Source organism: Bos grunniens, chromosome 9 (genome assembly GCF_055505025.1).
Source record: "Bos grunniens cultivar Pamir isolate PY7600 chromosome 9, Bosgru_T2T1.0, whole genome shotgun sequence".
Classification (NCBI taxonomy): Eukaryota; Metazoa; Chordata; class Mammalia; order Artiodactyla; family Bovidae; genus Bos; species Bos grunniens.
In genome coordinates, this window is record NC_141173.1 from 37,224,649 (window position 1) to 37,238,297 (window position 13,649).

General features: G+C 38.7%; 1 protein-coding gene across 7 annotated transcripts in view; it reads left to right on the forward strand.

The window, feature by feature from the left end:
• Positions 1 to 13,649, forward strand: part of HS3ST5 (heparan sulfate-glucosamine 3-sulfotransferase 5) — a 298,567-nt gene that overhangs the window by 229,671 nt on the left and 55,247 nt on the right. For 2 of the 7 annotated variants that reach the window (XR_015132751.1, XR_015132753.1), the window contains one exon: positions 1 to 13,649. This exon is cut by the window's right edge and continues 22,023 nt beyond it. The exons of the other annotated variants lie outside the window; for them this stretch is intronic. The gene's annotated coding sequence lies outside the window, so the exon portion shown is untranslated. 7 annotated transcript variants of the gene reach the window in all.

The following is a 13,649-nucleotide window of genomic DNA, read 5'->3' on the forward strand; positions in this document are numbered from 1 at the left end:
GCTCCCCAGGTGGTGCAGTGGTAAAGCATCCACCCACCAATGAAGGAGACTCAAGAGACAAGACAAGGGTTCAATCCCTGTGTCAGGAAGATCCCCTGAAGCAGGAAATGACAACCCACTCCAGTTCTCTTGTCTGGAAAAATTCATGGACAGAGGAGCCTGGCGGGCTACAGTCCCTGAGGTTGCAAAGAGTCTGACACAACTGAGCACACACATCCATTCATCTGCCTGTGTACACTTGTGTGCCTGGCTTTTTTCACTTAGCATGTTGCTTTGAGAATCACCCATTTAGTTGCTTATATCATAGTTGTTTCCCAGTAATTTTTATGGTTTTCAAATTCTGCTAACCAAATAAATGCTAGAATCAACCTTTCTTCCATCCATCCTTTTTTTCTCTGTTTTATTGTTAGCCAACCAGATTATTGTGTGTCTCTCCATGGTAAGACATTTCTGTCACTCTCGGGGCATGTTCCTTGCCAAGGGCAAGGAAGGGACCGTGGTAATAAATTGCAGTTGCATAGCACTGATCATTGACAGCACTTATTTTCATGCCTTGTGTCATATAGTCCTCTTAATAACCCTGTGATTTATCATTATGCTTACCTTACCAAAGAGAAAGATTGAGCCACGAAGGATTAAGTAGTGGTGTGCCCAAGGTTGCCAAGTGGCAGAACTGTCATTTGAACCCAGGTCTTCTGACCTGGGTTCAGTGCTCAGAGGAACCTGTGTTCCTCTCTGTTTAATTTAAGTAATGCAAGGAAGCGTCCCATGACAAATGTTAACTAACCCACCAGTCTAGCAGGGTGCCTGAAATTCCTGAAGTAAATTGCTGTCTTTGATTCCTGAGGGTTCTTCAGCTCTCTAGAAATCTCTTCTAAAATGGAATGTACAAGGGATGAGTTTCATTTGTATCATGTTCACACATTAGAAATCAGTTCATGATAATAAAAGTTGTTGCCCTTTATTTAACTTGTGCCACATCTTTGACTCTGTGCTAGTCTCCTGCAGTCAGTAGATATCTCACTGAATTCTTGGAATAATCCTGGGAGGTGGATATTGTCATCCTCATATGACAGATGAATAAACGAGACCCAGGATGCTTGGATGACTTCCCCAAATTTACATAGCAAGTAACTGGAGAAATTTGTATTTTAATCCCAAATCTGCCTAGCTGTATGAAAGTGCCTTTAATCACTATAGTATACTACCCCTTACACGACCCTCTTCTAATAAGACCAAAACAGGAGGGATGAGAGAGAGGGACAGTCCCAACAGAAGTAGCTGGAGAAAGGAATGAAATGGAACTTTTTGCATGTTTGTGTGCGGCTGACCTGAACTACTACTTATGAGTGACTCATTATGTAACACTTATAAAGGCTCTCTGTTTTATTTTCTCCTTACTTTTTTTTTAAAAACATCTCCCTCTACACTAAATTCTTTGCTTGTGTAGAATGTGTTATCTGGCACTTTTTTCTTGGTGTATCCAGGGAGTGGTTTTGAAATATTGTTTATTACTAAATGCCCTAAGGAACTGATGATATTAATCGTGGTGAAGAAAGAACAAGAATATAATGTCCAAGCCGTTCTTTGAATAGTTTCTCAGGTAGAATTTTACCTCGGAGCTTTGCTGTCTTGGTCTCCTGTAGGTATTTTCTGAAATTTCTCCGAGGACTTTGTCTCCTAGTTCCTTGTAACAGCACCTGTCAGCTTCCATGCTGCATGTTTTTTACTTCAAAAGAAAACTGCGTTATTTGCCTATTTCTGCATTTTAGTGTGTCAAACAATGCCAAGTAGGCTACGGTGTATTGACAAGGAGTCAGCAGGAAAGGAAAGTCATGTAGTCATCAAGTTGATATATTTGAGGCTGTGCAGTCATTTCAGCCTTGCATCCACTAAGTACTCTCTCTGCACTGTGGGAATCGATTAATCAGAAGAAGCTCGATTTAGGGTCCCATTTCTGCCATTTATTGTGTTAGTGCCTTAAATAGGAATATGTGGTATAAGGTTCCATTATTGAAATAAAATTCTACATAATAATCAGTTTCTTGAGAATCACCTTTGGGTAGATGATGCCAGACAGACAGTGCCTTTTAATCTTAACCAGTTTCATGAAATGGTAGAAAACTGGTTTTCTGGAATGTAGCTTTTTTGCTGAATCCAAATCAAATTTTATGTTTTAATCTATTTTTGATACATTGTCCTAAAATTTAATCTTCTCACTTTTAAATGATCTTTAGAATGCACCTTTAAAACTGTATGCATTAAGAAGGGACTTTCTATTGAAAGACATAAATTTTTCAAGTTGTACATACTGTTCTCAGTTGGGGGAAACCAGTTAGATTGCTCTTGATACGTGGTACTATAAAAGGTAAAATAATAATTCTTTCTGAGTATATTTCAACTTCAGCAGTGTTTTGTATTTTTAAAGGGAAAGAAAATAAAGTCATTTAATTCATTGTTACATTTTTAAAAATTTCAGTAGAATATCACATTTCCAGAGAAAAATCAATTACATTTTATTTACTTTCTCCAGATAGAGTTTAGTGCCAATCTCAGATATATAATCTTATATCCTGGCTGCCTCTTTTGAGAAATTTCTAGCAAAAGTAGCCAACCTAGCAAATTGCTTCTTGCCACACAACTGGAATCACCCCAAAGACCATGCTTTGAAATATTGCATCTTCCTTGCTTATTTTATAGGACATTTTCCATACTACCATCGAGCAATCTTCTGGAGAGAAGTATGCAAAATGATCCAAAACAATATAAATATGAAAATCAATTGTTGATTGTTAATAATTTGGACCCTTTATCTTGTTAATAATATGCACCCTTTAACTTCTGAAGGAGGAGATACATTTCAATTCTATTGTCTCAAATGTACCAAAACCGAAGGATATTATTATCTTTATAGTTAAATACTTTGTGTTGTTTGTCCCCCGTTATCAGGATTTCGTTTTCATCAGCTAGTCCCACTAGACTTAAAAAAAAAGAGGGGATAGCTGATTTTGAACAGTTCTGATTACCAAACAACTGAGCCATAGTAGTGGAAAAATATAAGCCAGAATATTTTCAAAACTCATTTACCCAAACCTCATGATCAGTCTGATATAGGAAACAACCCACATCTTTTGGTCTTGTTGCATGTGTGTGGGCACAGGGACTGGGTGTGATGAGTTGAAGTGCTTGAAGTATAAGGACTAGAGACTGAGGGAAATGAAACTGATGACTCGACAACCAGAGCCTTCAGCCTGGCCCAGCCTGCATCCTTGATGTCACCTGCCCTCTGGGTTTCTCCTTCCCTCCAAGCTGGAGGCAGTTGTCACCTGTGCTGGGGTCTCTGGAGCTGGGACTGTCAGAGGTAGCCAGCCCTAGCTGCACCATCAAGAAGGACACAGTGTAAAGTATTAGGTCCTCAGTGGCAAAAACAGTCAGAGAGAGAGCGGAACAAAAAAGCAGGGACAACAATTGGAAAACTCAAAGCTAGGGAGTTCAGAGAGCCTTCCAGAGGTGACTTGAAGCCAGAAGAGGCAGCTTTTCATGGCAAGTTCCCTCTTCCTGAAAGGGAACTGCTAGAGGCACAGCCAGGTTTCACCTCCACTTTAGAAAGTGGACATGGTGGTGACCACAGTAAAGATAAGAAGGGAGGCAGCTGCTATCCTTACATAATGCTTGAAAACAGAAATCCAGGGAGCAGCAAATTCTCCCTGGTGCATCCTAGCAGTTAACATGGTTGTAAAATCTTGAGGGGAGAAAAAAAAAAAGATTTGGGGGACACCAAATATCAACAAATGCAAAGAGTTACTGAACTTCCAAAGGAAAATTTTGTATTTGCAAGTAAATGTGTTCCTTACAAATTACATGTGAGTGAAGTTCCATGACCAAGGAAAGACCTATTTCTCTGGAGAAATGAGGGTTGGATTTCTGAGCTAGGTGTTCAGTTCAGTTCAGTTCAGTCACTCAGTCGTGTCCGACTCTTTGCGACCCCATGAATCACAGCATGCCAGGCCTCCCTGTCCATCACCATCTGCTGGAGTTCACTCAAACTCACATCCATTGAGTCCGTGATGCCATCCAGCCAGCTCATCCTCTGTCGTCCCCTATTCCTTTTGCCCCCAATCCCTCCCAGCATCAGAGTCTTTTCCAATGAGTCAACTCTTCGCATGAGGTGGCCAAAGTACTGGAGTTTCAGCTTTAGCATCATTCCTTCCAAAGAACACCCAGGGCTGATCTCCTTTAGAATGGACTGGTTGGATCTCCTTGCAGTCCAAGGGACTCTCAAGAGTCTTCTCCAACACCACAGTTAGGCATGAAGAAGGTCAAAGCCGTGTATTAGCATGCCAAATGGTGTAATTAATTTAGCTAGAGAGGAGAACTTGTGCTAGTTAGAAACAAAAAAAAATGGAATTTTAATGTTAGGCTAAAAATTTTGGATTTGTTTCAACATGTATAATATCATATATGAAATGAGTTGCCAGTCCAGGTTCGATGCGTGATACTGGATGCTTGGGGCTGGTGCACTGGGATGACCCAGAGGGATGGTATGGGGAGGGAGAAGGGAGGAGGGTTCAGGATGGGGAACACATGTATACCTGTGGCGGATTCATTTCGATATTTGGCAAAACTAATACAATATTGTAAAGTTTAAAAATAAAATTAAAAAAAAATTTTGGATTTGATAATTGGACAACTATTAATTATTTTCCTTTTCTTGACACTTTATGAAAAAAATTTTCTCTTGGGTATAAACCTTGTTCTGTTCAATTTTTTAAAGAAATATTTCATTGCTTTTGGTTATTCAAATCTCTACATTGAAGGAACATCAAGTCACTTGACTTTAGCTCAGTTTTTTCATCTCTATCACTAAAGTCTTAGGCTAGAATATTTCTGAGACCTCTTCCAATTTATAATCGTGAGTATGGGCAGTGTCAAAAAAATTAAAAATTCTGTACAAAACCACTTGACACTGAAATAGGAAAAAATTGTTTTCACTTGCTTAATGACTCGGTTTTTAAAATTAGATATCCTCACATTGAGAGTTCAGTGAATCAGATGTTACAATCTTGTGTAAATGATGATAAGATTATAACCTGTGAGTCATCCCTGTTTCTTTACTTCTGTGACCCATGCCTTATTGTTCAACACACACTCCTGCAAAAGTGGGAAATGTGTAGGTGGTGGAGGCCCAGCTGATGGCACATATGATAATATTCTTATAACACGTTAACAAAAGTGTAATTTATATATCCTAGGTGATTTTCTTTTCTTTCCAAGCTCATGTTAACAAAGATTATCATGAGTTTAAAAGGGAAAATAATGAAAATAAAGCACATAGAGCTAAAGACATTACAAATATCTAATGCCACAGTCATTTCATTGACCATCATATTGAAAACTAAATATAAGCTACCATCCTCCTGAAAAATTTCAGAGATTTTTTTCAACTGGATGTAATAAATGCATGCTTTCTCTCTCACTCCTCAGAATTCCCTCCACAGGACTTGTGAACCATAGACCCACTTTATAGAGTTGGAGATTGCATTGTTCATAGCTATGTCCCAGACCCAGACAATCTTCCCAAAAGCAAGGGCTCACTAAATGTGTGATGTATGACAGAAAGTTTTTGTGAAATGGTGAAATGTTTAAGCACAACCCCAAAGGTCAGGATGGCCTGGATCCTGCTAAAGTGACTCCTGAGGGCTCCAGACGGGGCTTTCCAGGTGACACTGACAGTAAAGAACCCACCTAACAATACAGGAGACATAAGAGATGTAGATTCAATCTCTGGGTTTGGGAAGATCCTTGGAAGAGGGCATATCAACCCACTCCAGTATTATTGCCTGGAGTATCCCATGGACAGAGGAGCCTGGTGGGCTACAGTCCATAGAGTCTCAGAGAATCAGACACGACTGAAGTGACCAAGACATGATTCTAAGGGCCGGTCAGACATTCTGGAAACTGTCGGTAGCAAGGCTAGCTAAGGAGAGTGGCAGAGGATCCCAGCTGGACCCTTCTTTTAGCATTGCACAAACTGGGCTCATCCTTGGGGATAGGGGCTGGTGGCGGGACTGGGCCAGGGGAGAACCCTCACGTCTTTAAGAAGGGAAGCAAGGACAGGGCATCTCGTCCCCAGGCTGGGCCTGAGACTAGACCCCAACTGAGAAGAAGATAGGATAAGCTGTCAGAACTAAGATTTGAAGTTAGCAAACTTTATTTATTTATTTTTTTGCCAGCTGACTTCTTATTTACCACCTTCAAAATGTTATTTTTAACATTTGCTGAAAATAAACAAATGTACAGGTAAATGGGGTCACAAAGAGTCGGACTCGACTGAGCAACCAATGCTTTCACAGATGAATAATAACTTTTTAAAAATAAGCATTCAGTTTCTTTCCAAAGATGGTGAAAAATATCTTTAAGGAATGCTACTATAATAACCAAATATTGGAGATAGCCTAAATATTCAAATATAGTGCTTGGTTTATTAAAAAAGTAGAATGCTAAGTCACTTCAGTCGTGTCCGACACTGTGCGACCCCAGAGACAGCAGCCCACCAGGCTCCCCCGTCCCTGGGATTCTCCAGGGAAGAACACTGGAGTGGGTTGCCATTTCCTTCTCCAATGCATGAAAGTGAAAAGAGAAAGTGAAGTCGCTCAGTCGTGTCCGACTCCTAGCGACCCCATGGACTACAGCCTACCAGGCTCCTCCGTCCATGGGATTCTCCAGGCAAGAGTACTGGAGTGGGGTGCCATTGCCTTCTCCGAAAAAAGTAGAATAACCATGCACTAATACTATTGTTGTTTAGCCGCGAGGTCACGTCGGACTTTTTGCAACCCCATAGACTGTAGCCCGCCAGACTCTTCTGTCCATGGAATTTACCAAGCAAGAATACTGGAGTCGGTAGCCATTTCCTTCTGCAGGGTGTCTTCCTGACTCAAGGATCAAACCCGTGTCTCCTGCATTGGCAGGCAGATTCTTTACCTCGGAGCTACCAGGGAGGCCCGCACTAATACTATACAGCTATTTAAAATTATTTGTAAATCTTCTTTAACATGTTAACATATTAAGTGAAAAAAATAATAAATAGTATTGCACTTTTATAGGAAGAAAATTTAGTTTATTTACCAAGAAAATGATTTAGAAAGATATAAGCCAAGATGTTACCAATAGTTTTTGTTTCATATTGAGATTATATATATATATATATATATTTTTTTTTTTTTTTGCTTACCTGGAACTCTTAATGTTTCTGTAATGAACATGTATTACTTTTTAAATCAAAATAAGGAAACAAAAAAGTAAAAGAACCAACCGTAAATTGTTCCTTGATGCACAGATTACAGAAAGGCATCCGAGTGAAATAGCTCATGTCTTTGTAATACCTTGGGCTGCCGCTCTGGTGTGTGTCTGTGTTTGCTGGAGTGAGCGTTACCACAGAAGCCTCCAATACAGAGCTTTCCGTTTGTGTTGTAGCTGAAAAGTTAGAACACTGTTATACGATACATAAACTGTAGGTCAGAGCAGTAATACAAAGATAAGAGCAGTTTTCCTTCCAGAAATCCAACTTAATTTAAAGTGACTGAATTCCGATTTATAAGCCCAAGGTACATTAGAGTTTGAATGCTTTTTGTTTCCTTTCAAATTTACATTAATATTTGGCTCAAGACTCGTAGAAGCAATTCAGCACCATAGGTGCAGTTTTTCTTCCAGAATGCTAAAATCAGTTTAGCTGTCTGGATTGTAGTCAATGGTGAGCTGTAGTCTCAGATGCCAAGTCTTCCTCCATTTATAGATGTACGTTACTGGGATTTCTGACAGGGGACACTGTAAGAAACTTTCCTGTTGATTTCTTGGAATTCCAATCCTGAAGAAAAAGAACTAAATGCTCTTAAAAGAAGAAAGTTTCTACCCTCAGCTATAAATTTATAAAACCAGCTTAATCATTGCTGATCTCTTTAAAGAACATTTTGTTATTTTAGATCTAAGAGTATTCCTTTTCCTGTGTTAAATTTGATTTCTAGACTCTTTCCTGAAAAACAATTTAGTATTTTGTATGTGACTTACTAGAAAGATTCTCAAAATATGGCTTATAAATCATTAATGTGCCATCAATTTCTAAAATCATCTTCCAGTTGAACTACAAAAAAAAAAAAGAGATTAAAATGTAATCATATAAAAAGGTAGTTTTTTCCCTGTGAGATGAATCCATTGTCTAATTATAGCACACACACACACACACAAATTAACATTTCAAAAATGTAAAGAAGGTATCACATAATTTTAAAGTTAGGTATGAAGGCATCAAAACATGGTTGAAAGAATACAGAGACTGAAATCACAGAAAGTTGATTTCAAGTCCTATTTTAGTCAATCATTTTTATTTTTTAAATGTACATCCAAATTATTGTATCTCCCTGAGCTTCAGGGTCTCCTGTTTAAAAGGACAATAACCCCTATGCAGCAGACTTGTAAAAATTAAGGAAAAAATTATGTTAAGTCCCTGTCATAATCACTAACAAATACTAAGTATGTAATAAATGCTAGCTTGTTTGTTATCTCTTTGTTTCACTATACTGTAAGCTCCTTGAGAGCAGAACTATATTCTCTTTTGACTCTCAACATTTTAACACAATTCTTCTCTCCTAGTAGTTGCTCAATAAACATTTGTTGAATTAATTAATGGAGTAATATAATATCCTGCAAGGACTGAGGGTTCCTACTCAGGATTGTGACATTGAAGTGAAGTGAAGTCACTCAGTCGTATCCGACTCTCTGTGACCCTATGGACTGTAGCCTATCAGGCTCCTCCGTCCATGGGATTTTCCAGGCAAGAGTGCTGGAGTGGATTGCCATTGACTTCTCCAGGGGATCTTCCCGACCCAGGGATCGAACCCAGGTCTCCCGCATTGCAGGCAGACGCTTTACCATCTGAGCCACCAGGGGATTGTGACCTTACTGGAATATAATATACTAGCTTATGCCAGATTCCTGATTCCTCTTAAATTTTGATTTTGTTATCAGAATTTATCTAAATCTTTTGTATTCACTTTTCTAGGAGCTGGAGTATATTTCCATGTCCAGTGTTTCCGAATTCCGTTGCTATTTTTTTCCCATGTTTTCTGTTACTTCCTTCACCTTAAGCAATTCTTCCTTAGTGAGACAATTTAATTCTAACTTACATTTCTTCTCTCTGCCTCTTCAGCTTTTGAAAAACCAGAATGTTGCTTTTAAAAGGTCATTTTATTTTCTGGATAAGTCAAGAATTTGTCAGATTCTGCCATTTTATCACAACAAATTTTCTTATAGAAGTATAGTTGATTTACAATGTTGTATTAGTTTCAGGAGTACAACATAGTGATTCCATTGTGTGTGTGTGTGTGTGTGTGTGTGTGTTTTGTTTTTTGCCAATTGTATTCCCTTCTAGGTTGTTACAAGATACTGGGTATAAATCCCTGTAATATACAGTAAATCCTTGTTACATATTTATTTTCTGTATAGTGTGTGTATGTTAGTCACTCAGTCATGTCCAACTCTTTGTGACCCCCATGGACTGTAGCACTTCAGGCTCCTCTGTCGACGAAATTCTCCAGGCAAAAATACTGCAGTGGGTTGCCATTTCCTTCTCCAGGGGATATTCCTGACCTAGGGAGTGAACCTGGGTCTCCTGCATTCCAGGCAGATTGTTTACCTTCTGAGCCACCAGGGAAGCCCTTTATGTATAGTAGTTTGTATCTGTTAATACAATACCCCTAATTTGGCTCTCTCCCCCATACCTCTCCCTTTTGGTAACCAGAAGTTTGTTTTCTATGTCTGTGAGTCTATTTCTATTTTGTGTAGATCCACTTGTATTATTTTGTCAACTCCACATGTGAGTGATATCATATAGTATTTGTCTTTCTTTGTCTGACATTATGGGCTTCCCCAGTGGCTCAGCAGTAAAGCATCTGCCTGCAATACAGGAGCCTCAGGAGATGCAGATTTTGTCCCTGGGCTGGGAAAATCGCCTGGAGGAGGGCATGGCAACCCACTCCAGTATTCTTGCCTGGAGAATCCCCATGGACAGAGGAGCCTGTCAGGCTACAGTCCATATGGTCACAAAGAGTTGGACACGACTGAAGGAACTTAGCGCACACACACACGTCTGACTTTATTTCACTACGCGTAGTATTCTCTAGGTCCATCCACATTGCTGCAAACGGCAATATTTCATTATTTTCGTGGCTGAGTAATATTCCATTATATTTATCTTAATCCAGTCATTTGTGAATAGGCACTTGGGTTGCCTCCATGTCTTGGCTTTTGTAAAGAGTACTGTAATGAACACTAAGATGCACAAACCTTGTTGAATTAATATTTTTGTTTTTCCTGGATATATGCCCAGGAGTGGAATTGCTAGCTCATATGGTAGTTCTATTTTTAGTTTTTTAAGGAACCTCCATACTGTTTTCCACAGTGGTGGCACCAATTTACATTCCCACCAACAGCGTAGGAGAGTTATTTTTTTCTTACATCCTCTACAACATGTGTTCTTTGTAGACTTTCTGATGATAGCTATTCTGACAGGTACGAGTGATAAATACCTCACTGTGGTTTTGATTTGCATTGCTCTAACAATTAGCAATGTTGAGCATCTTTTCATGTGCCTGATAGCCATCTGTGTAACTTCTTTGAAAAAAGTCTATTCAAGTCTTCTGCCTGTTTTTTGATTGGGTTGTTTGTTTTCTTGCTGTTGAGTTGTGTGAACTGTTTGTGTATTTGGGGTATCAACTCCTCATTGGTTGCATCATTTGCAAATATTTTCTCCACTCAGTACCCTGTATTTTTGTTTTGTGATGGTTTCCTTTGCTGTATAAAAGCTTTTAAGTTTATTTAGGTCCCATTTGTTTATTTTTCCTTGTATTTCTTTTGCCTTGGAAAACTGATCCAAGCAAATGTTACTATAATTTATGTCGAAGAGTGTTTCGCCTACGTTCTCTTCTAGTTTGCTAGTTTCGTGTCTTACTTTTAAACCGCGTAAACTCAAAACCATTTTGAGTTTGTTATTGTACGTGGTCTGAGCGAATGTTCTAATTTCACTGTTTTACATATAGTTGTCCAGCTTTCCCAGCACCACTTGTTAAAGAGACTGTCTTTTCTCCATTGTATACGCCTGCCTCCTTTGTCATAGATTAATTGGCCATAGGTCCATGAGTTTATTTCTGGGCTCCCTACAGAACAAAACTTTTGACACGCTGAAATGGGTAAAGCCTCCCAGTGGTGGTCTGACCACCATGCCAGTTTTACCACCTGTGTTAGGAAGGCATTTGACTGATACATCCAGATAAGGTCACTTTCTGCTCCTCCATTTGCCTTCCCTCAGAGACAATGCATTCTACTTTTCACTTCAGTGCGTGGACATCCTTTCCTATTCCTTACTAATCTCTTATTCCCTTCAGTGTGTGTGTTCCTTTTGAACAAGGTGAACTGTATCAGTTAGGACAGTATATTAAAATTATGCTTTAGTTACAAACAACCCACAAATCTAAGTGGTTTAAAATGAATTTTTTATCTCTCTCAAGATACATCCTCACCATGGGTTGGACTCCTCTATTCCATTGGGTTTCAGTTTAGTACCAGGCAAACAGACAAGATACTACCTGAAAACAATAGCTACTGTGGCAAAAAGAGAAATATCTGTGGCACATCTCACACTAGCCCTTAAAGCTTTCACTTCAAAGCAGCATGTGTCATTCCTGCTCATATTTCAATGACCGGGGTAAGCTTTGTATCATCCTGTTTTAAAAGGAAATGGGTTAGTACCCTCCTACCACCTATCTAAAAGAACTAGAAATTACTGGTAGTGAGATTAATGCCTAAGATATATATCTTTTTACCTTTCTATCTTTCACTTTAGTGTATGGTTAATAAGGTAAGCAAACTTGAAATTTTAAAATATGGAAGTAAATATGAGGTTCCACAGGTGGGATAGGATGCATAACCAAAATGAATTGGTAGAAAGATTTAAAAAATGGGAACCAGTGGTCAAGATAATAATAAATAGTGGTAATAGTCCCATACAATTGCTTTATTATTTATATACAGACTGATTTTAATACAGTTAACTCCCATCCTTAAGAAATCAACTGTTTGAGAACAGTCTGCTAGAAAGAACATCAAACTCTTAAGACAAAACACAAATTTGCACTCCTGTTTCTTTTTTATATGTCCTGCCTAACTATAAATCAACTTATTTCTCTGTATCATTTTTTCCACTGAAAATTGTGCCTACCTCTTTTGACATGTGGGCATGGCTCAGTCAGAACAAAGTGTATACTTGCCTTCTCAGACCTTCAACAGTACCTAAAGGTCATCTGCCTTGAAGACAGGTTAAGTCTGGTCATAATACTGAAAACCCACAACTCGAGGAGTAAAAGAGTGCTCCTGGCACAGAGAGAAGGCCCTGTGAATGTTAATGTCAGCATTAATTCCCTCTATGACCTGAGGCAAATCACTTAATTGCTAGCTGTCTTCCTTTTCTGGTCCAAGGATAATATTAACATACTCCTCTAGGTCTTTGTGGGGCATAATATATAGAATTGATTGCAAAAGCATTTTCAGAATATGAGACACTGTAGAGACATTCAATATGCTCTGAATTCCCATTCTTGCCAACAATTCCCCATCGTAGAGGTGACTGTCTGGCCAGAGAGAGAAACGTCTGAGACCAGGCATAGTTCTACAGGGCAGAGATGTCACTTTCTGAATTCCAAGTGGCAGAGTCAGGGATCTGTGTTGTGGTTTATATCTGGGCTAATGAATGTACTGATCTTCCTCTTTTCTTCAGGCTTTTTTTTTTCTAGTTTCTATCCTAACCACTTAGCAGAGTGGTTAACCACTAAAATTCAAATTAGTCCTTTTTTGCCAAATATATTATCTCTAGGAAAAAGCTAGATTGAAGAGCTGGTTATAAGTAATACTGTGCTTTGGGTTTAGAGTGATGATATGTTTCTTTGGCATTTAATTGTTTGCAAAGTGCTTTCATAGCACATGTAATCTTATTTGAGCCTTACCTTATCACTCTGTGAGATGGGCACCATCCTATATTACAGAAAAGGAGAATTAAGGCCAAAAGATTCAGTCCATTGCCCAAAGTCGCCATAAGAATATATAAGCTCAAACCCAGATTTTCTGATTCTATATGGAATTAATCTTTTATTCCATTGATCCAGGTTTCCTCTGTGCTTTTGGCAGAGATAGGTGACACCCATCTATAAATCATAATCAGGTGGAACTATGAAAGAAAAGGTAGGAACTAAGAAAGGGTGGAACTAAGAAAGGGTAGGAAAATGGGGGATTTATTGAACAAATGGGGAGGAATTTATCATTTAAAGCCAATTGCAAGATTCTTTTGCTTAGAAACTAAAAGGAACTAACAGTCGCTTTAAGATTAATCTTAATATTCTGATGAATTAACATTAGTTTGGTTAACTAATCAGTTTTGCTCTACCAGAGCATTCAACCAGAATGAGGAGAGGGGAGATATTTTTAATTTCCAGTAAAAATGATGACTTTATTTCTTAATGATGGTACTAGTCAATGACTCAGCTCCATCTTCCCCTTAAAAAATAATTAGAAATAAGGAGAGTTGATTTTCATTCATTCATTATGCA